The sequence below is a fragment of the Aquarana catesbeiana genome, linkage group LG06, assembly GCF_042186555.1.
Source record: "Aquarana catesbeiana isolate 2022-GZ linkage group LG06, ASM4218655v1, whole genome shotgun sequence".
Lineage (NCBI taxonomy): Eukaryota > Metazoa > Chordata > Amphibia > Anura > Ranidae > Aquarana > Aquarana catesbeiana.
Genome location: NC_133329.1, coordinates 63,366,226 through 63,390,449, shown reverse-complemented (window position 1 = coordinate 63,390,449; position 24,224 = coordinate 63,366,226). Strand labels below are relative to the sequence as shown.

Genomic DNA, 24,224 nt, shown 5'->3' with positions numbered 1-24,224 from the left:
ACTATTACACCAACATAGTGCGACAGTATAGTAAATAGTTATGACAGTCTTTGTAACATACACAAATATACCTAAATATATATATATATATATATATATATATAAATATATATATATATATATATATATATATATATATATATATATATATATATATATACCAGGGAGCTCCCCCTGCTTTAAACCGTAAAGTCACTATCCTTTATAACTAGATGCAGGGCTGTGCAATAAAAAAGATAGTCCTGACGTCTTCAATCTTCGCTAGCTATAAATCAGTAATCGTAATCCACAGAGAGTTCTTCTGGAGTGTTGCGCAGTGCAAAGTGATACACAAAGGCAATTATAATCCAGCAAATTGATTAAGTGTTCTTATTTGAAGAAGACAGACATCTAGTATCAGTTCTTGGATATTGAAGTCTGTGTAAATGTAATGTTTTCCAACTCAATTGTTCCGTGGGACTATCAGTCCCAGCAACACTCTGTAACAGTTCCAAATGTGTGTAGTGTTAAACAAACTTCTGGGTGTTAACAGATGGGTGTCTCCGTTTCAGCAGTTCTCAGTCCGTGTGGAGCCACAACCACGCTGTCACGCTGTTCCGTTTACTAACGACCAGGAGTCCTCGGTTACCTCCTCCACAGGTCTCCGGAACGATTACTTCTGCTGCTCCAGCACACTGTGATCAAAAACAGGATCCTTGCTGCTGCTCCGCTCCTTCACAAGGTAGGCCGCAACCCTGTAGGACACACCCACCTACAGAATTCTGCTGGCAGGCCACGCTTCCCAGGAACAAGAGACCTAAGATGGCCGCTCCCAGCCCTTTTATATCCTCCCCACAATGCAGTTCAGTTTTCCTCTGGTCCTTGAGCATTGTGGGTAGGTCATAGTTAATGTCCAGAAATAAACAATCAATCACTTCCATGTCACTTCTCAAAATAATAAAAAATAAACAGATTGCATCCTTATAATTAGCCACTAGATGGCGCTATATCAACCTATTACCTTTACAACAATACATATGACTAGAAACAAAAGTTGTCAGCGCTACACCACAAAGCATTTTTATCATTCCTTTACACAAGGCGGCAAAGAAGCTTTCCACCACAATGTTTTGCAGATGTTACTCTGATTATTATTGTATATGTAGAAAGGTCTCAGGCCTCTTTTGGTCTAATGAGAACCTCCAGGGCCAGGGACAGCTGACATCCTTCTGTAAATGGTGGGTTGTGAGGCATGGTGGGTGCAAAGTAATTAAAGTTTCTTGAGTATTCTTGAATGCAAAAGTGAGCGTATTTCTCTTAACAGACTTTTTTGGGGGGGAGAGAGGGTTAGGGCCAGGACACCCTTAGGTAGTTGCAAGATTAATTGGCAGACTCCGAGACTTCAGTAGGAGGACAGCCATGCAGGGAAAGGCATCTAGCAAGACACCACATCTGCATGTGCAGGAATGCTATCTCCTATGGCAACAATCTTTAACAGTTTCTAACACAAAGCGTAACAGTTCTTTCCCTTTCACTACAATCACTTCTTGTAGTTCTTCAGCCCACTGAGCTCCCAATCTCTCACTAGACTAGATGATTCACTGAATCCCTTGAGCTCCTTCAATCTTCACGGTGGTATCTTGCTCAAGCGTCACCCCCCGCTTCTCTGCTGGGTCCCTAGCTTTGCACTCAAGATACCTCTCAAGCTTCACCCCTGCTGGTTGGTGCCCCTGACTTGATCATCGCCTGAAGTTTCCAGATTCTCCATCGTGCCCGTTCGGTGAGAATACTGCTCCAGTACTTGCTTCAGTTGCTCACTGTGGTCCCTGGTAATAAGGTGGTTGGTCCCTTTATAGCGACAGCTTCCCTTCTACCTATGACCGTGACAGGTTCTGACCATGACGGCAGAAACGTCACTGCTGGTTGGACTGAAATCCCAACCCTGCACTGCTATCTTACTTCTGGATAGGCCCTCAGACAGCCTAGCAGCCAGATGCCCCCCGGGATAGGCCCAATCTCTGGCCTAGCAGCCCAGGGCACTCGACACACGTCCATCCAGACAGCCATCCAGGTGGCACAGAACATAGATCACCTGACTCCACCTAAATATATAGGTTTTCCCAGCAGGCCAAGGGATTCAAGAAAGCCCTTGCCCATTGGCTGAGACACCCCACATACCCATAACTTGACCTTGACATATCTAGTACCACCAAGTACCCTGCCATCTAGTGGTAGAAGAGAAAAGTGCAACAAGGCCAAACTTAGGGAGAAATCAATAGATATCCATCAATTAACCAGGATAGCTAGCTACTCCTGGCGAGTAAATTTGTGAGGAGCTCCCTGCCTAAACTACTGCACTCTGTGTTATACAATACTGACTCCTGTCATCTGTGCGATAGGTAGTCCAATCCGGTGTGCACTACTGAACCCTGCTGCACTCTTTTTTTTACCTACTCCTAGCCTCTGTACTCTGCGCTAAGTACTCCTGACTAGGGATGGGCTATCTGTTAGAGTCGAACATGAGATCGACTCAAACATTGGCTGTTCGCCTGTTCGCCGAATAGCGAACAATTTGGGGTGTTCGCGGAAAATTCGAAAAGCCGCGGAACACCCTTTAAAAGTCTATGGGAGAAATCTAGATAAGCTCAGTGCTTATCTCCCTCTAAGCTCCCTCCCCAACATAAATTTTCAGCTGCTGTTATCTTGGTGGAGAACTTGTCAGAAGTGACTCATGCTGATAACAGAGGAACAAAGCACCACAGAGAAACGACACTTAGAGCTTTGGAAAGAGATAAGTAAACACTGCAGATATATGTGCTTAGTTCAAATTTCATGAATGGGGTTTATATCCACTTTAACTGTGAATTATGGCCCTAGAATTATTGCTCTCTTTTTGCGACAATACCTCACATGCATGACACAATTGATGTTTACATTTGTTTGCCCTATACTGTGTTTTTTATATGGGGTGTGTGCAGGGGTGCTTTTAACCACTTCCATACCGGGCATTTTGACCCCCTTCCTGCCCAGGCCAATTTTCAGCTTTCAGCGCTGTCACACTTTGAATGAGAATTGTGCAGTCATGCGACGTTGTACCCAAATTAACTTTGATAATTTTTTTCCCCCACAAATAGAGCTTTCTTTTGGTGGTATTTGATCATCTCTGCTGTTTTTATTTTTTGCGCATTAAACAAAAAAAGAGCGACAATTTTGAAAAAAAATACAATATTTGTGTTATACTTTTTGCTATAATAAATATCCCAATTTAAAAAAAAAAAAAAAATTTTTTCCTCAGTTTAGGCCGATATGTATTCTTCTACATATTTTTGGTAAAAAAAATCGCAATAAGCATATATTGATTGGATTGCGCAAAAGTTATAGCGTCTACAAAATAGGTGATAGATTTATGGCATTTTTATTATTTATTTTTTTTTACTAGTAATGGCGGCGATCTGCGATTTTTATCGTGACTGCGATATTGTGGCGGAAATATCGGACACTTTTGACACTATTTTGGGACCATTCACATTTATACAGTGATCAGTGCTATAAAATGCATTTATAACTGTATAAATGTCACTGGCAGGGAAGGGGTTAACACTAGGGGGTGATCAAGGGGTTAACTGTGTGTCCTAGGAAGGTGATTCTAACTGTAGGGGGAGGGGACTCACTAGGGGAGGAGACCTATCGGTGTTCCTCTGTAATGGGAACACACGGATCAGTCTCCTCACCTGACAGGATGTGGATCTGTGTGTTTACAAACACACAGATCCACGGTCCTGCTCGGTTAACGGGCAATCGCGGGTGCCCGGCGGCCATCGCGGCCGCCGGGCACGCGCATCGGGCCCCGAGTGATGCGGCGGGAGCGCACTCTCCACAATGCCAGGAATCCCAGGACATCATATGACGCCCGCCCGGAGGGACGAAGGGTTCCTACGGGCGTCATTTGAAAATAGAGCAGTAGGGAAGTGGTTAAATTTAATTTAAAAAAAAAAAATATATATATATATATATATATATATATATATATATATATATATATATATATATTATGACCCCCAATGTCTCACCTGCCCTCCAATGCAGCTTTTCAAACACAGATTGTGCTTGAATAGTTGCATCCTCAGCTACACTTCCTGTGACCCCGGAAGTGGAGCAATACACGTCGCTTCTTGGGTCATTAGTCACAGGAGAAATTGGGAAATGGATGTTTCCTGAGTTTCTCCTGGTTTTTCTGGGGAAGCTCCTTCCCTGGAGGGATGAGAGAGCCCAGGAACAACTGTTGGTGCCACTGGTGATGGTGGTTGAGAGCCCCATAAAAGTGATTGGGTGGCTTTTTTGTTGGAAAGCCCTTTGTTGGCTCATGGTCCTGTATATACGAATTGAAGATAATACATAAATCTTTATTCATTGTGGATGTCTGTTCTGAATGGTGTAAAAGATCAGCAGGTGTCCTTCTCACTCCTCACCTATCCTGCCTCCCATAGGAATAGCCGCAAAAGTGAAAATGAAAATAAGACATGATCCTTGATCTCTACACCCAGATCCTAGAACATGTCCGCTGTGAAGGTGGTGTTCCTGATTCTTCTATGGCACACAAGTGAGTAGAATCTTTATTAGAATATAGAACCTTGATGTAATGAGTTTTTTATGGGTAGAGTTCACTGAGCCTGTCATGTCTTCTGTATAGTTTGCTGGATGTTGGGCCTCCTCTATTCAAACAAATGGCATATGGATGTGTTAATAATGTCAATTAATAATCAATCAAAATGTTTGGTTGCAATGTGAAAGCTGCATGTTACTGCAGGAAACAGAGGCAACAGGAAATTAATCTGTTAAATAAATGAAAAAGTCTGCTCTAATCAGAATTTACTATATATATATATATATATATATATATATATATATATATAGTGCAGGACATCAGGGATGGGTCCTGTACTGCAGGTATGTTTCCCTGTTATTTGGGTTGTGTTCCCTTTAAGGGGGTGATAAGAGATATAGTGGGTGCCGATCCGGGTACCACCCCCCCCCCCCCCCCCACCGCTAGACAAAAGGCAGCGGTGATAAGGCTGCATTTACACCTGAGCGTAGCATCTTTGAGCGTTTATATGGTGGTTTTTAGAGCGTTTTTATGTGCAATTTTGGCATGCTTTTATGCACGACTTGCGTGTTTTTATACTGCATTTTGAGCTGTGGAGTTTTTTTATGAGCCAATAGAGAAAACTATTTTTGCATCATTTGTTGCTCGGTATTTCAGCTTTTTTAGCTTTTCCATTGGCTTTTATTTATTTTTTTATTATTATTATTCTTTTTTTTTTTTTTAAGGGGGGTAAGGGGTTAGAGTTAATGTTAAGTTAGGGTTAGGATTAGGAGTTGGGGTTAGAGTTAGGATTAGTGGTTAGAGTTATTTATTTGTTTATTTTATGTTGAGGTTATGGTGTAAATACTACTGCTGCTGCTGCTGCTACTGCTACTACTGCTGCTGCTACTACTACTACTACTACTACTACTTCCAATAAATAATTAACCCCTAACCCTTACAAAAAAAAATTATTATTATTCATTTATTTATGTTCAGGTTTGGGTGTTTATTATTATTAATAAAAATAATGTATTTCAGATATTTTAAGCTTAGGAGTTAATTACTATTTATGCATGTATTATTGCATATTAATTTATTTTATTTATGATGATTTTAAGTTATTTGTGTATTTATTTTACATTTATTTATTCATATATTATTACTATTTAATTAAAAAAAAAAAATATTATGAGCAGAAAATCACACAAAAACGCACCAATGGCCCATTTACATTCATTTCTAGGAGAATAAAAACGCACCAAAAATGCTCAAATCTGTCCGATTTAAGCTACAAAAAAAAGCTCCAGAACTTTTTTCAGCTTCAGACATTTGGCTTCAGGCGACTTGAAGTGAAGTTGTGAAGCATATCCACGGAAAATAATAGATTTTTTCTCCTCCAGCGTTTTGGAGCATCGAGCTACAAGCTACAAAACGCTGAGGTGTGCCTAACAGGCATTTGGAGCACAGAGCCTGTCACAGCTGCGGGGGATTTCTCCCCCCCTCCTTATCTTCCTTGTGCTGCTTGCAGTAGGAGAGCGGCACTCGCAGGGACACCAGCCCGCTCTGCTCCCTCCCCTGCTTTCTCATTGGCAGGGGGGGACAGCCAATCCTGAAGACAGACTACAGGAGCAGAGCATCTTGGGACATGTAGTCCCAAAGACAGATGGCCCTATAGCAATCCCTAGAGGCAGACAACATACCCCAGCATGCCCAGTAGAGTGACCACGTGTCCCGGATTGCCCCAATGGTACACCAACATGTCATATCAAACTCAAAAAGTCAAGTGAAATAAGAAGGGAATTAAAGCGGAGTTCCACCCAAAAGTGGAACTTCTGATTATCTGATTTCTCCCCCACTCTGGTGCCACATTTGGTACCTTTTCGGGGGGGGGGGGGGTGAGCAGGTACCTGCTTTTTACAGGTACCCTGTCCTGACTTCCGGGAGACCAGGCCACAGCGAAGTACGCAGTAGGGACCCGGTCCTGAAGCTGAAAGGCTACACTGCCGGGTTCCCTTACCAGCAATGGCGGCGGCTGCACCCGACCAGCCGATGTACACAGGAGATAGAGCTGCACGATTAATCATTAGAAAATCGCAATCTCAATTCAACCCCCCCCCTCACAATCTTCATCCGGCATTTCTACGATTCTATGTAACAAGTGCAGAGCCGTTCTCTGCTCAGAGCTGCACAAAAAAAAGCTGACAAATGTTTATCAACATTGCTCAGCGCTGAGAGATACCTATAAACATCAAAGGGATGAATTTCGTTCTGTAAATGTGGTCAGTTAACCACTTAAAGCTGAGTTCCACCCAAAAATGGAACTTCTGTTTTAAGTGACCGTGATCCCCTGACATGCCACATTTGGCATGTCATTTTTTTTGGGGGGGGGGGGGGGGGCAGATACCTTCTTTTTAGAGGCATCCAGCTCCCACTTTCTCCCAGGGCTCCGCGACGCCAGAAGGAAGTTCACCTCTCCCCCCTCCCTCCCTGCAATCTTCTGGGACACGTCACAGGTTCCAGAAGATTGCCGGCCAACCACAGCACGCAGCGTGGCTTGCACATGCACAGTACGTGCCCAAGCCACAGCTGGGTGCCCACAGTAGTGATGCCGGAGCTGCAGAGAGGAGGGGGAGAGAAGCGAGGCTTCATTCACCTGCATTGCTGGACCGTGGGACAGGTAAGTGTCCGATTATTAAAAGTCAGCAGCTACACTTTTTGTAGCTGCTGACTTTTATACGGGTGGAACTCAGCTTTAAAGCGAAGTTCCACCCAAAAGTGGAACTTCCGCTTGTCTGCTTCCTAGACCCCATACACATTATACAACTTTTGTTGTCAGATTTCCTTTAGATTTACCAAAACCATGTAGTGCAAGGGCCTGCCTGATTTCATACAAATTGAAACTCTTAAGGTTTGATCTTATATTATATGGTTTGGTAAATCTGAAGGAAAAAATCTACAGAAAATTGTATAGTGTGCATCCAGCTAAAGACTTTTTCTGACACTTGTTGCTTACAAGATAAAATCTGTATTTTTTGCTAGAAAATTACTTAGAACCTCCAAACATTATATATATTTTTTTTTAGCAGAGACCCTGGAGAATAAAATGGCACTTGTTGCAATATTTGATGTCACACTGTATTTGCGCAGTGGACTTTTAAACACAATTTTTTATGAAGTAATACACTTAAATTAATTTAAAAAAAAAACTAAACAGTAAAGTTAGCCCAATTTTTTTGGATAATGTGAAAGGTGATGTTACACCGCGAGAATCATGATTTTTATTCTGAGCAAAAAAATAGTGATTCTCATTTTAGCCAGAATCGTGCAGCTCTAGTAGGAGATAGAAAAAACAATCTTGCAGAAAACTATTCAAAGGTCACACATTGGTATGCACACTGTATGAAAAAAAATAACAGGGCAAAGAGCACATACCATAACAAAATAGCTCTACCCGATAACCCCCTCCCTGCTATGTAAAGTACCAGTGAGGTATAAAAAGTATTTGATCCCCTGCTGATTTTTTACTTTTGCCCACTGACAAAGAAATGATCAGTCTATACTTTTAATGTTAGGTTTACTTTAACCACTTAAGCCCCGGACCATTTAGCTGGCCAAAGATCAGAGCATTTTTTGCGATTCGGCACTGCGTCGCTTTAACTGACAATTGCGCGGTCGTGCGACGTGGCTCCCAAACAGAATTGACGTCCTTTTTTACCCCACAAATAGAGGTTTCTTTTGGTGGTATTTGATTGATTTGCGCTATAAACAAAAATAGAGCGAAAATTTTGAAAAATAAACGCATTATTTTTTACTTTTTGCTATAATAAATATCCCCAAAAAATATATAAAAAACATTTTTTTTCCTCAGTTTAGGCTGATACGTATTCTTCTACATATTTTTGGTAAAAAAAATTACAATAAGCGTTTATTGATTGGTTTGCGCAAAAGTTATAGCGTCTACAAAATAGGGGTTAGTTTTATGGCATTTTTATTAATAATTTCTTTTATTAGTAATGGCGGCAATCTGCGATTTTTATCATGACTGCGACATTATGGCGGACACATCGCACAATTTTGACACATTTTTGGGACCATTGTCATTTTTTCAGCGATCAGTGCTATAAAATTGCACTGATTACTGTAAAAATGACACTGGCAGTGAAGGGGTTAACCACTAGGGGGCTAGGGAGGGGTTAAGTGTGTCCTAGGGAGTGATTCTAACTGTGGAGGGGAGGGGCTGTGTGTGACACATCACTGATCATAGCTCCCGATCACAGGGAGCTATGATCAGTGACAGTGTCACTAGGCAGAACAGGGAAATGCTTGTTTACATTAGCATTTCCCCATTCTTCCTCTCCATGAGATGATCGCAGGTATCCCCGCGGACATCGAGTCCGCAGGACTTGCGATCCTACTCACGGAGCTCGCGGTGGGAGCGCACGCGATGGCATGGCGGCAAATATAAAGGGACGTACAGGTACGCCCATTTTCCCAGCCGTGCCATTCTGCCGATATATATGTACATGCGGCGGTCGGCAAGCGGTTAACAGTGAGAGACAGAATAACAAAAATATCCAGAAAAACGCATTTCAAAAAAGTTATAAATTGATTTGCATTTTAATGAGTAAAATACTGTAAGTATTTGATCCCCTATCAATCAGCAAGATCTCTGGCTCCCAGGTGTCTTCTATCCAGGTAAAGAGCTGAGATTAGGAGCACTCTCTTAGGTCGAGTTCACACTGGTACGACACCACTATTGTATGACTGTTATGCTACTTTGCCCTGTGACATCGGTCCTACTTCGGTCCGACTGCCATCCGACTTGAATGAACAGGATACGATTTTGCTTCGACTTTGAGATAGTCCGACTTGTCCTTTGACCAAGCAAAACAATTCCAGTGCTGCTGTAATCACCATGTCGGATGGTTAGGACTAGGTTCCGTCATTGATCCAACATCAATGATGTTGAATGGTCTGAAAACGGACCAAAGTCGGACCAAAGTAGTGCAGGAACCTTTTCTAAAGTTGTACCAACTTGTGTCAGACCAATTAAGTTGGCTCTCATGGGGAACCATTGATTTGTACACGTAATGCAACATGTGCTCCCAAAGTCGCAGCGTATGTCGCACCAGTGTGAACCAGGCCCTAAAGGGAGTGCTCCTAATCTCAGCTTGTTATCTGTATAAAAGACACCTGTCTACAGAAGCAGTGGCGGCTGGTGGGTTTTTCTTTTGGGGGGGCGGCAAACAACCAACCTCCCCGCCATCCCAGGGCAGCCGGCGGCGTGGCACTACCACGCCGCGAGCGGCCAGCGGTGTGACACTACCACCCCCCTGGGCAGCCGGCGGGGCGGCACAACCACCCCCCTGGACAGCCTAGGTGTGGCACTACCACCCCCCCGGGCGGCCGGCGGTGCGGCAACTACCACCCCCAACCCCGGACGGCCTCTGGCTCTAATCACGTGCTTCAAAAAAACACTCCCCCCTATTGTAGATAAGGGGGCCGGACGCATGGTTAGAGGGTGGCGCCGGTGCGCCCTTTACGGGCCGCCACTGTTGGGCTCCATTGTTCAGCCTGGTGCAAGACTCTGTATGAGGGATGATTTCACTTATAGCTGCGTTCCAGGATAGGAACTATGAAAGTTGTATTTTATCCTTATGCCGGCATCCATGCGAGAATAAAAGAAGGGGAGTTATGGTGATTGGCGGGCTGGTCTGGCTGATGAATAAAGAAGAACAAAAGTGGTGGAATCCCTTAGGAGAGATAAGCGGTGTAGACCCTGGAGAGCAAGAGGATAGAGGTGGTACTGTTGAATAAGCGAGGTGGAGGAGTGGGGGAACTCTCCCGTGATCCTAAGCATGTTTTGACCCTAAACAGCAGTGGGTCCATATATTTGGTAAGTGGTCTGTGAAGGTGGAGGTTGAAGGCTTAAAGTGGAAAGTACAACAGTTGTAAAGCACATGAGACACTAAGGCACTTTTTCTTGCATAAGGCACTTTTACACATTTTTTGGACTTTTTATATTGGTTTGAGGTTTCATATATAATCATGTGGTTTAATGCATACATTAAGGGTATTCTTGTACATATTATTGAGCACATAATTAGCACTGTATGTATAATTGTTTATTTATATATATATTATTTCGTTTTTCATTCACTTTGCTGGGATTTATTTGTAGTTTGGCTGAGCACTGTATTTATATAACTTATTTATTATTACAAATAATTTGGCACCATGAATGAAATGCAGATGCTCTCAGGTTTCCCTTTACATATCCATCAATGGCTTGCACAGCACTCAGGACAGTCTATTTAGAAGTACCAGCTGCAGGTTAATCTTGATTCTTCCTCATCTCCTGGCCCTCACAAATGGTCATTGAGACCCTCTGTCACAGTGATTGAGCAAAAGTTCAGGTGGTGAATCTGTTCCAGAAGCTGTTATTTGGACCAAAACAAGTCTGAAGGTGCCTTTCCCATTAAAATAGGCCTAAAGTTAAATTTTTCGCACCAAAAGAAGCACTTCCCCCCCCCAAAAAAATGGGGGAAAATGTCCCTGTGTCTTATGGAGCAAATACTGACCAGGCACCGACCCCCCCCCCCCGGTGTTGCCGCCGACGCATTGGAATATCGGCATTGGGCTTCTCTGTGAAGGAGAGAGGACAGGATGTGAGGCGGATCCTTGGCATACCAAGAGGGAGGCGGTCTGCCCCGGGAGCCAAAACATGGGGGGGTGTCAGTGGCATTGCTATGGTGGTGCGCCAGGTCAGTTGACACCCGCCATATGTGACACCATCCCACGGCGGCAAGAGCCCTGGCTGTTTTTTTTTTCAGCCGGAACCCCCAAGGCGCCGTGGTCTGGTCCAGTCTTACTTCCTGCTCCTTCCACCGGTAGCTGCTGCTGCAAACTATGTACCCAGTCCACCTTCCTAGCTGCTGCCAGGGTGTATCTGAGGCTGAGAGACAGCCAGCCAGAGGGGGTTGTGGATTGTAATGGCAGTGTCCTCCACTGCCTGAGGTGAGCTGGTGATAAGGGGGTGGGAGGTGTGGGCTGGCATGGTATCCACTGCCCAGTCACCTGAGCTGTTGTGATAGAAGAGGCTGAAGGGGTATTTGTGTCTGCTCTGCCACCCTGAGCTGATCTGGGAAGGGGGGAGGTTGCTCACAGCCCCTATATTTGTAGAACAGAGGAGTGACACAGCTTGCACTTTTCCAGCACTTCCTCCCTGTGGTCACTGATCCCAGTATCACCTCTTCCGGCCCTGCCAGGTGACCTGGCTGCAGCTTCACCTTTCACTAGCCCTCCAGGCTAACTTCTCCACACAGTCCTCCAGACTGACACTCACCAGCCCACCCAGCTGACTCTCAGGAGATCTCCCAGGGAAAAGGGATGAAGACTTGGCACAACATGGTCTTCAGAGAGAACTGGCTACATGTGGCAATCCCCCCCCTTTGTGATTCCCTCACCAGTGCAGACCTGCTCTCGCTGTCCCCTCACTTGCTCCCATGCCTCCAGGAAGGGCTTCATCTGTGTGTTGTGGCAGGATCCTTCCAGCACCCGAGCCCCGGTCCAAGGTCACCCCCTCCAAACTAGGGGGTACCCCAGAGGGCCATCAACAGCCTCCTCAGCACTCCATCTTCCACCTGACTCCCGTGCTGTCATGAGTCATGCCTATTTATGAGGTAAGACTGCCCCCTGGACCTCATAAATATGCAAAACAGCCCATCCTAGCCTCCACCCACTATATCTGGAACCTTCTCCAAGGTTCCAGAAAACAGAGGGAGGCTCCAGAGAAGCTGCTTGCTGAGTCATCCAGCCTCCCTAAAGTAACCCTGACCCAGATTACACAGCTCAGGCTTAGCCCTGAGCTTAACTATAGTTTTTTGCCTACTCTCACAAACTTACACTAACAAACTTAACTACTCTAGCACACTTCTAGATGGTGCTACACAAAGAAAAAAATGTTCTTCTCGAGGAGCTAGTCAGAATCCCTGCCTCACTAGGAATTTACTCAGAGCTTTGGTGAAGAAACAGTGTTGTGTTACACTATGTGATTTATTATGCTGTGTGTCTTTAAGATTTGTTCCCTCTGTCTATCTGAACTCTTTCTCTCACCGTAGTTCTGTATATTCTCCTCCCCTTCCTCTCTCTGATTCATTGTGCACAGTATACCTCATTGCTGTAACATCTTTACATGTGGCTTACAACTGCAACGTTTTTCTACCTATGGATACCCATCATTAAACGGAACATTCAAGAGGATTCATCGTCTGTCTTTCCATATAGTGAGTTATCCATTGAGTTAAGCTGTCTGAATTGATGCAAGGGATAAATAGATCACCAGGTCATGTAAGCTCTATGTGAAGCTGAAGATAACATTTATTGCCTTGTAGTTGAGTCAGAACAGTAGAAAAACGAAGTTCCACAGCCTAATTACAAGATTTCTGCATACAGTACTGTTACAGACAAGATTTACTGCCCTCATTACAAGAAAGATTGAGACAGCAGCACATGGAATCTTCATAACCTGAGACCAGGCTGCAGGGTGTCATATTACAGCACACAGATCCTGCCTGCTTATCACTGAGACATTCTCTGCCTGTGTCAGCCATGAGTCACCACAGCTCTCAATATGAATACACAGCCACTCCAACACAAGACACTGAGCCAACTGACTTACCCAAACGCTCAGTCAAACCCACCTGGAAAGTGATGGAGAATTATGAAGCCTTAAGAACTGAATTGTTTAATAGCTTGAAGCTATTTTGGGACAAGATTGCCTTTGAATCAAATACAGTGTCTGTTGAACGTGAATTACTGACACTAGAGGGCGCCATTAAACAACTCTCTAGCTCTTATGAGCTCTATCAGCTTACCAGTGACAAGTTCATTAATGTCTTACAAAATATGAACACAGAACTTTCACTCGAGGAATTAAAGAATTTCAAGGCTCTTAATCTGGAAAGAGACGGTTTTATCCAGCAAATCAAATTAAAGGCAGAAGCAAAGTTAAAGCTGCTACAGGACACTGCATCTCACAGATCTGTTTACACCAGACATTCTAAAAGGTCTTCTAGAAGTCATAGTTCAAGATACTCTACACTAAGTGAGCGACTTATTAGTGCCCGCGCTAAGTGCTTCAGACCGCACGTCAAAGAGCAACTATAGAAATCTTAAATGAACAGTGTAAACATGACGCAGCTATGGCAAGGCTAAGGGTTTTAGAGCAAGCTATCAGTGCAGACGAAGGTGCAAGTGAGAAAGACAGCATCAACCTAAACATAGCAGATATGGAAGATCCCCTCAAACGCACTAAAGACTATGTCCTAAGCCACTGCAGTATACACTCCATTGTCTCCAATGCTCCTGGCAACTTAGAAACTCCTTCACAGCTCCAAGTTAAAGAGGTTCCAGCAACTTCCTGCATGCAAAATCACTCCAATGCATTTCCAGCCTGCCTACCAAACCTTCCTTCTTATGTCATAGAGCATCAGAGCAAGCTGCAAGCAAGTCATCAATTTCCTGTCATCGGTACAGCATTGAGTCAACGTACCATTGGAACAACTGACTTCAAGCAAGCAACTCACCTGAACGCATCTGCTGCACCATATTTACCTGTGTCCTTTAACAATAATGTCAAAGATAGTGCAATCAGCACTATTCAGCCAACAACATCTCACATAAAGGCAGAGACAACTGAGACAGCAGAGTTTGTGAGGTACATACTTCGCAGAGAGCTCACAAAGACTAGTCTTACAAGTTTTGATGACCAACCTGAGAACTACAGAAGTTGGAAATGTGCTTTCAGAACTGCAATCAGCGATCTTGGCATTACAGCGGCTCAAGAATTGGATCTGCTGATTAGATAGCTTGGTCCACTATCTGCTGCACGTGTTAAGCCATTAGGATCAGTTTTCATGGACAATCCTACAGCAGGCCTCATAGCTGCATGGGAGCGACTAGAGCAAAGTTATGGCAGTCCAGAAGCTATAGAAAATGCCTTGTTCATGCGTCTGGAAACCTTTCCAAAGATATCTGGTAAGGACAACAAGGAGTTCCAGAGATTGAGTGACCTTCTCCTTGAGCTTCATCTAGCCAAGGCAGACCCAAAACTACCTGGACTCAGTTACCTTGACACTGCAAGAGGGGTAAACCCAATCGTCTCCAAGCTCCCGTATGGTGTACAAGAGAAATGGTCTGCACTAGGATCATCATACAAAAAAGAGAACAAGGTTTCCTTCCCTCCATTCTCTTTCTTCTGCAACTTCATCAGAAAAATTGCAGAGACCAAGAATGATCCAAGTTTTTCCTACGGTGAGTACAGTCTCTTCTCACCATTTCCTAAGAGTACCAGTCTTCAGGGCAACTATAGAAGCCGTAGAGGCCCAGTATCCGTGAAAAAGACTGACATCCTTCCCACTCCTACCACAGTGGTGGCCACGGACAGACAGAGCAGGAAGATTGAAAACCCTAACAGAGAGTGTCCCATTCACAAGAAGCCACACCCCCTCAAAAAATGTATCGGCTTCAGGAAAAAGCCTCTTGAAGAGCGTAAGGAGCTTTTAAAGACATTTAGGGTATGTTTCAGGTGCTGTGCTTCTACCGAACATTTTGCAAGGGACTGTAATGTATCCATCAAGTGCATAGAGTGTGGCTCCGAAGAGCATGTGCAAGCCCTCCATCCGCTTGAGCCCAGCTCTGCACAACCTGCTAACGCTCCTCCCAGGTTAACGCATGGCGGGGAGAATACAGACCAAGTGCCTAATTCTACCATAATTTCTTCATCCTGCACTGAAGTTTTTTGGAGAAGACCGCTGCGATAAGTCCTGTGCTAAAATATGCTTGGCGAACATATACCACAAGGACCAACCAGAAAAGACTCTAAAAGCCTATGCTATCCTAGACGATCAGAGCAATAGATCGCTTGCAAAATCAGAACTGTTTAATCTATTTGAAATAAAAGGCGAAGCTCATCCTTACACCTTGAGTACCTGTAGTGGAACTACAGAGGTTTCTGGAAGAAGGGCTCATGGACTCATGGTATCTTCTCTCAAAGGTAACTTGCAATTACCCCTACCTACACTTGTCGAGTGCAATCAGATACCTGCTAACAGGGAAGAAATTCCTACTCCAGCTGCTGCTTTCCATCACCCTCACCTGAAGGTAATAGCAAATGAGATACCGCCGCTTGACAAAGATGCTCAGATCCTTCTTCTGTTAGGAAGAGACATTCTAAGAATTCACAAGGTACACAGACAAGTCAGTGGACCCCCAGATGCCCCATTTGCTGAGCGCATGGATCTAGGGTGGGTCATCATAGGCAACGTCTGTATAGGCAAAATGAAGAGACCTACCAACAAACCTACCAAATGTTCTGCCAAATGGCCGAAACACTTACTTTGAGCCATGCGCACATCACTACTGGGTGAAAGAGAAGATAGCCAGCCACGGATGGCAACATGGTATCTCAGGTAACACAAGCCCTTTATCCTGCCACGATGACGACTTCGGCTCTACAGTGTTTAATACAACCAGTGAAGATGACATACTGGCTCCTTCAACGGAAGACAAAGAATTCATCAAGGTAATGGACAATGAGTTCTTTCAAGACTACGCCAATAACTGGGCAGCACCCCTATCTTTTCGTCTCCCAAGAGAGAGACTGCCCAACAACTTGCAACAGGCCATCAGTAGATTCTCCTCCTTAAAACGCAACTTAAGCAGGAAACCAGAGATGCAAAGACACTTTGTGGACTTTATGCAAAATATATTTGACAGAGATTATGCAGAGCCTGCACCCCCACTAAAGGAGGGAGAAGAATGCTGGTACCTTCCATCCTTTGGCGTGTATCACCCACGTAAACCAGACCAAATCAGAGTTGTCTTTGATTCCAGTGCTCAGCATAAAGGTGTTTCTCTCAACAACATGCTCCTTACAGGGCCTAACTTGAACAACAGTCTAATAGGAGTCTTGATTCGCTTCAGACAAGAACCTGTAGCAGTTATGGCAGACATTCAACAGATGTTTCACTGCTTTATTGTCAGAGAAGACAACAGAAACTACCTCAGGTTTCTATGGCACAAAGACAATGACATCCACAAGGAAGTTATAGACTTTCGAATGAAGGTACATGTCTTTGGTAACAGTCCTTCTCCTGCGGTGGCAACTTATGGGCTAAGGAGAACAGCTCAGACTGGAGAAGAAGAATATGGATCTGATGCTCGTCAGTTTGTTGAAAGAAACTTCTACGTTGATGACGCACTCAAGTCTTTTCCAACCACTAAAGAAGCGATTTATCTCCTCACCAGAACAAAGGAGATGCTGGCTACAGCAAACCTTAGACTGCACAAGATTATATCCAACAGCCAGGAACTTATGAATGCCTTTCACTCTGAGGACTATGCCACCAGTCTAAAAAACCTTGATTTGGGTACAGATGTGCCTCCTGTACAGCGAAGTCTGGGTTTGTTGTGGAACATCGAACAAGACACATTCACCTTCCAAGTGTCAACTTGTGACAAACCCTTCACTAAGAGAGGAGTCCTGTCGGTGGTGAATAGCATCTATGACCCACTCGTTTCCCTTGCTCCAGTTACCATTCAAGGTAAGATTCTGCTAAGACAGTTATCTACTGAGAACATAGACTGGGATACTCCCTTACCTAGTGAGAATCAACGCAAGTGGGAAAGGTGGACACATTCTTTGAAGTCACTAGGAAAACTTCAGATTTCCCGTTGCTATGTTCCAGGTTCTATTTCAACTGTTTACCGGAGGGAAATTCATATTTTCTCAGATGCATCAGTTGAAGCTATTGCTACAGTAGCCTATTTGAAGATCTCTGAAATGAATGGGGAATCACACTGTAGTTTTGTCCTAGGCAAGGCAAAACTCACTCCCAAACCTGCACATACCATACCAAGACTTTAACTTTGTGCAGCCGTGCTAGCAGTAGAAATTGCCAAAGTCATACGAAGTGAAATGGACACTAGAATTGATTCTTTCACCTTCTATACAGACAGTAAGGTAGTACTTGGTTACATATACAACCAAACAAAACAGTTTCATGTGTACGTCAGCAACAGGGTTGAACGTATAAAGAGATTCTCCCTACAAAGTCAATGGCATTACGTTCCCACTGAACTCAATCCAGCTCACTGTGGGACCAGAGCCGTGTCATCTGATGTTCTTCTGGACAACTTATGGCTGTCACCTCCAAGCTTTTTGTGTGAGGAGTCATACTCACCCCCTGTTGACTCCATGTTGCAGACTCACAAGTCTTTACCACTCACCCATGATACTTTGTCTACCTTTCTCGCTGAAGTGTGTGCTATAGTGAACGCAAGACCTTTAGTGCCGGTATCTTCAGATCTTGATGCTCCAGTGATCCTTACTCCAGCTTCGCTCCTTCCTCAAAAGATTGGGACTGCTGTAATATCTTCAAGTGAGATTGAACCCAAGGATATCTACAGACGTCAATGGAAGCAGGTGCAGCATCTCGCCAATGTGTTTTGGCATCGCTGGAGGAAGGAGTATCTTCATCACCTTCAAAGTCGTAACAAATGGCAAACATCTAAGCCTAATCTTAAGGTTGGAGATCTCATCCTTCTAAAAGACAAGGAAGTTTGTCGGAATGAGTGGCCTATGGGTCTTATTACCAAGGTTATGCCCAGTGACGATAACAAGGTCCGGAAGGTAGAAGTCAAGGTAACCTAGGGAGGATCCACACAAACCTTCACTCGACCAATTACTGAGTTAGTACTCCTTTTGCCAGGTGAGTGACTTATGCAAGGACTAGCCATGCTGTTGGCACGGCGGGGAGTACATTGCTGCTATCAACAGGTTCTACTTTGGAATTCTTTGAAGACGTCATACGTCAGACTACATGTTCTTCTATCCTGTTGGACTTATGTTTATACTTGCTTGTTGCATGTTTTTCATTACAGGTTCCAGGACATTTAATAGTATTGGACTTATTGAATATATATATAATTGTTTATGGTTATGAAATCTAAAGATTTCAGACGGGGAGTGTTGTGTTACACTATGTGATTTATTATGCTGTGTGTCTTTAAGATTTGTTCCTTCTGTCTATCTGAACTCTTTCTCTCACCGTAGTTCTGTATATTCTCCTCCCCTTCCTCTCTCTGATTCATTGTGCACAGTATACCTCATTGCTGTAACATCTTTACATGTGGCTTACAACTGCAACGTTTTTTTACCTATGGATACCCATCATTAAACGGAACATTCGAGAGTATTCATCGTCTGTCTTTCCATACAGTGAGTTATCCATTGAGTTAAGCTGTCTGAATTGATGCAAGGGATAAATAGATCACCAGGTCATGTAAGCTCTATGTGAAGCTGAAGATAACATTTATTGCCTTGTAGTTGAGTCAGAACAAACAGAAGTGTCAGAGAACCAACGGATGTTCAGAATGTAAGGCAATCTGCACCAGCTAACTGGTAAGTATTTAAGGTTGTCATGGCTACAGCAAAGGGGAGCAGTTGACCAGTGTGCTTTAAAGAGGACCTGTACTGTGCAAACTGTGCCCCAAAAAGCAAGCAGAGGACAACGGACTAGTTACCAGTATTGCCTGTAGTCCCCCTATAGCTGATATTTTTTCCAAAAACTTACCACGTCTTGTTCTGCACTGTCTCTGTGTGGAGGCAGCCATCTTGGTAGAGGCAAGGCTTTGCCTCCTTATGTCAGAGCTGTCCCAACAATTGGTGATCCGATGACTGGTGAGCAGATGAAACAGAAGGACAAGTGAGGGAAACAGAATAATGAAGCAGAAGCAGGGAGATCGTCACACTGCAGGTCCTCAGGTATAGCCTCCCCTCCAGCAAGGAGAAAAATAAGCAGCACAGTGGCGACATCAACACATCTCTCTTCAAACATACAGCCATAATTCTCAGGGCACAAGTATTCTTTACAGTTTTTCAGTTGGAAATCAAGACAAAAAAGTAGATTTTTTAGTGTACTGATTAGATGCAATTAATTAATATATTAATACATTGATATATTACTAATATAGCAAACCTTCACCTGGTAACCACTATATTCTAAGTCATCTTTTGTATATATAATTCTTTTTTTCAGCTTTTCTTCACAATGAAGCCACCTTGGTGGTCTTCGCTCCATCACCACACAGAGCCCAGCTGGGAGAGAACAATGTACTGCCGTGCACTTTCAAAGTGGATGACCCTTCAATAAACATTCAGTTCCTCACCATTTCGTGGCATTTCCAGGACAAGGAGGTTCTGAGGTTTGACAGGAAGGGGACATTGTCCAATCCAAGAATGGTTATTAATATACAGGACACCACCAAAGGAATTGTTGATATGGAAATTACAAATGTCACCATCTCTGACATTGGAAAATATCGGTGTATGGTAACCTACAGTAAACAAAAGAAATTCGTAGATGTAGACCTTAATGTTTATGGCAAGTAATATCTACAAAACTATATTTCTAAATATTAAATTGGATCCACAAGTAAACCTTAACAGGGTATCATGGTCCATTGCCTTCAGATATTGCAAAGCAGACTCTTGCCTGGTGTTTTAACTGTAAGATCTACAAGTCCATTGGCCTAGTCTTAAATTCATATCATATTTTTTTAAATAGAATACTATTAGCAAAGTTGTGCATAAAGTTGTGTTTTGTAAGTTTATTTTTTATGAGTTTTGGAACCTAGGAGTGAGATCAGGTATGAGGAGAGTGTTTAGCCTTGGAACATTGGTTGTTTGGGGCAAGAAATTCAGTGTTGGAAATGTTATCGGAAGAATTTTTGACATTAAAGCAGAGTTCCACCCAAAAGTGGAAGTTCCACTTTAAGGTCTCCTCCCCGTCTCCTGTTTGTGAAGGTACCTGCTCCCACTTCCGTTCCGGTCGCCTTATGCCGCGTACACACGGTCGGACTTTCCGGCATACTTGGTCCGGCGGACCAGAGTGTGCCGGACAATCCGCCCGTGTGTAGGCACCGGCGGACTTTTCCGGCGGACTTTTTCCCAAAAGCCCGCCGGACCTAGATTTGAAGAAAGTTCTAAATCTTTCCGCCGGACTCAGTTTCGGGCGGAAAGTCCGCTCGTGTGTGTGCTGGTCCGACGGAAAGCCCACTCGTGTGTAGGCTGGTCCGACGGACCAGATACAACACGAGGGCAGGGTATTGCATCTCACGCTCGCTGCAATAGGTAAAACACATTTTCCTATTGCGGCGAGCGCGGGGCATACCAGGCCCTTAGGTCTGGTATGGATTATAAAGGGAAGCCCCTACGCCGAAAAAAACGGCGTGGGGTCCCCCCTAAAATCCATACCAGACCCCGATCCGAGCACGCAGCCTGGCTGGTCAGGAAAGGGGGTGGGGACGAGCGAGCGCCCCCCCCCCTCCTGAACCGTACCAGGCCGCATGCCCTCAACATGGGGGTGGGTGCTTTGGGGGAGGGGGGCGCCCTGCGCCCCCCCCCCCCCAAAGCACCTTGTCCCCATGTTGATGAGGACAAGGGCCTCTTCCCGACAACCCTGGCCGTTGGTTGTCGGGGTCTGCGGGCGGGGGCTTATCGGAATCTGGGAGCCCCCTTTAATAAGGGGGCCCCCAGATCCCGGCCCCCCACCCTATGTAAATGAGTATGGGGTACATGGTACCCCTACCCATTTACCTAGGAAAAAAGTGTAATAAAACACACTACACAGGTTTTTAAAATATTTTATTAAACAGCTCCGGGGGGGGGGTCTTCCTCCGGCTTCGGGGGTCTTCTTCCGGCTTCGGGGGTCCCTCCGCTTCATCTTCTCCCGGCGTCCGGTTGGTTCTTCTCCGCTCTCTTCTCCCGGTGTTCCTGTTCTTCGGCCGGCTCCTCTGCTGTCTTCAAGTAGCTCTCTTGCCAGCAGAGGTCCGGACTTCTGGGCTTCTGGGCTTCTGGGCTTCTGGGCTTCTCTTCCCCAGATGTTGACACGACGCTCTCTCCTGCTGGACTGCTCTCCGAGGGCTGCGTTGTGACTTATATAGGTGGAGACCCCGCCCCCTTTTGATGTCACAGTCCCTGGGCATGCTGGGACTGTGACGTTTTAGGGGGCGTGGTCACTGGGTGATGTTGACCACGCCCCCTAAAACGTCACAGTCCCAGCATGCCCAGGGACTGTGACATCAAAAGGGGGCGGGGTCTCCGCCTATATAAGTCACAACGCAGCCCTCGGAGAGCAGTCCAGCCGGAGAGAGCGTCGTGTCAACATCTGGAGAAGAGAAGAGAAGAAGCCCAGAAGCCCAGAAGCCCAGAAGTCCGGACCTCTGCTGGCAAGAGAGCTACCTGAAGACAGCAGAGGAGCCGGCCGAAGAACTGGAACACCGGGAGAAGAACCAACCGGACGCCGGGAGAAGATGAAGCGGAGGGACCCCCGAAGCCGGAAGAAGACCCCCGAAGCCGGAGGAAGATCCCCCCCCCGGAGCTGTTTAATAAAATATTTTAAAAACCTGTGTAGTGTGTTTTATTACTTACACTTTTTTCCTAGGTAAATGGGTAGGGGTACCATGTACCCCATACTCATTTACATAGGGTGGGGGGCCGGGATCTGGGGGCCCCCTTATTAAAGGGGGCTCCCAGATTCCGATAAGCCCCCGCCCGCAGACCCCGACAACCAACGGCCAGGGTTGTCGGGAAGAGGCCCTTGTCCTCATCAACATGGGGACAAGGTGCTTTGGGGGGGGGGGCGCAGGGCGCCCCCCTCCCCCAAAGCACCCACCCCCATGTTGAGGGCATGCGGCCTGGTACGGTTCAGGAGGGGGGGGGGCGCTCGCTCGTCCCCACCCCCTTTCCTGACCGGCCAGGCTGCGTGCTCGGATCGGGGTCTGGTATGGATTTTAGGGGGACCCCACGCCGTTTTTTCGGCGTAGCGGGGTTCCCCTTTATAATCCATACCAGACCTAAGGGCCTGGTATGCCCCGCGACGGGGCTAGTAAGGTGTCAATCTCGCCGATAAAAGCGGCAAGATTGACATCCTTTTCTAGTCCCGTCGCACCTGAGTCACGTTCAAAATGAACGGACTTGTCCGTGTGTGGGCAAGTCCGTTCATTCTGAAAGTCCGCCGGAACTCCGGCGAAAGTCCGTCGGAAAGACGGGCGGACTTAGCCCGCCGGAAAGTCCCGGCGTGTGTGGGCAAGTCCGTCCGTTTTAAAGTCCGGCGCACCTGGCGGACAAAGTCCGTCGGAAAGTGTGCCGGACCAAGTAGGATAGAAAGTCCGCTCGTGTGTACGCGGCATTAGGCGTTCGGAAGCGGAAGTTCTCCTTCCCAAAGTCTTCGGGGACACATGACAGGTCCTAGAAGACTCCAGGACCATTCACAGAGCACAGGGCTGCTCGCACATGCACAGTGGGCACCTGGCTGTGAAGCCGCAAGCTGTCACAGCCGGTTGCCCATAGTAGAGATGCAAGGGAGGACACGGGGAGAACACGGCTGAGGTGAGTACACCACTGTATCGTGGAACAGGTGAGTGTGTGTTTATTAAAAGTCAGCAGCTATAGATTTTGTAGCTGCTGACATTTAAATGGCTGGAACTCCACTTTAATAGTGTAACTTGTAGTGCAAATTTTATGTAAAAATGAATGTATAATTCCCATGAAAATAGATAATTGTAACCTAAAACCTAATGTGAATGTCTGGTCTTGCTATGAACATTCCAAGTGTTTACATATTCCAAACAAGCAGCAAACAAATGTTTAAAACAAGATCCCTTTGACCTCTGTAGCTGCAGATACTGTGGAGCAATTTATCTTCAAATGTCACAGTAGAAATGATAAAGTCCTCCAGGTTATGGACTTCAACTTCAAGCAATGATTCAGCAACGCAGCTCCATCTGCTCCCCCTCATAGCAGTGACTCAGCAGCCCAGTACTTTCTGATCCTCCCTATCATGAGTGACTTAGCAGCTCAGGCTCCCCTGCTTCCCCTCCAAGCAGTGACTCAGCAGCTCCTAGCTCCCTGCTCCCCTTCTCCCATAAGTGACTTAACAGTGCACCTTTAAGCCCTGCTTACCCTCCCAGCTGGTACTTAGCAACAGCCAATCATGGTCTGATGAAGAAGCTGTAGCTTCGAAATGCATTACCATTCCTTAACATTATGAATAATCACACTTTCTGTTCCTGTGACGTCACGTCCGCCCCAGTGCCATCTTGCCACCTTGCGGTTCAGGCTGATCACAGCCGTGACCAGCTGCTTTCCGTTTCTTGCTTCCTGGTTTACAGCCCACTCTGGTCCCCTGCAAGATCACATCAGTGCCCCAGGCTGCTAAGGATAATAGGACGTTTTACGAGACTCCAGGACTGGCTATATTCACTACATGCTGATCTCATCTATATAACCTGTCAGTTACTACTTGTTTTTATTAAATTTATGATTTATAGTGCACTCAGTCTGGTGCTCCTCTGTTCCCAGTACTTAGCAACTCAGCTGTCCTTGCTCCTCCCTACTTGCAGTGACTCAGCAGCTCAGTTTCCCTTGATCCCCCCTCCCAGCAGTGACTCAGCAGCTCAGCTGCCCTTGCTCCTCCTTCCCTGCAGTAAATAAGCAGCGGTTCTCCCTAATCACTAATGTAAACACAGAGCAGAAGGCCCAGGTACCTGCCAATCAGGAGGACCGGCTTTACTGCCTTGATCCTCTTGCTCCTCC

At 45.4% G+C, this 24,224-nt stretch overlaps 1 long non-coding RNA gene across 1 annotated transcript; it reads left to right on the top strand.

The window, feature by feature from the left end:
• The first annotated feature begins 556 nt into the window (after positions 1 to 556).
• LOC141148561 (uncharacterized) lies at positions 557 to 20,140 on the top strand. The gene is made up of 3 exons (XR_012245231.1): positions 557 to 721; positions 4,467 to 4,579; positions 19,666 to 20,140. It is a non-coding gene; the product is annotated as an uncharacterized lncRNA (long non-coding RNA).
• The last annotated feature ends 4,084 nt before the right edge of the window (positions 20,141 to 24,224 follow it).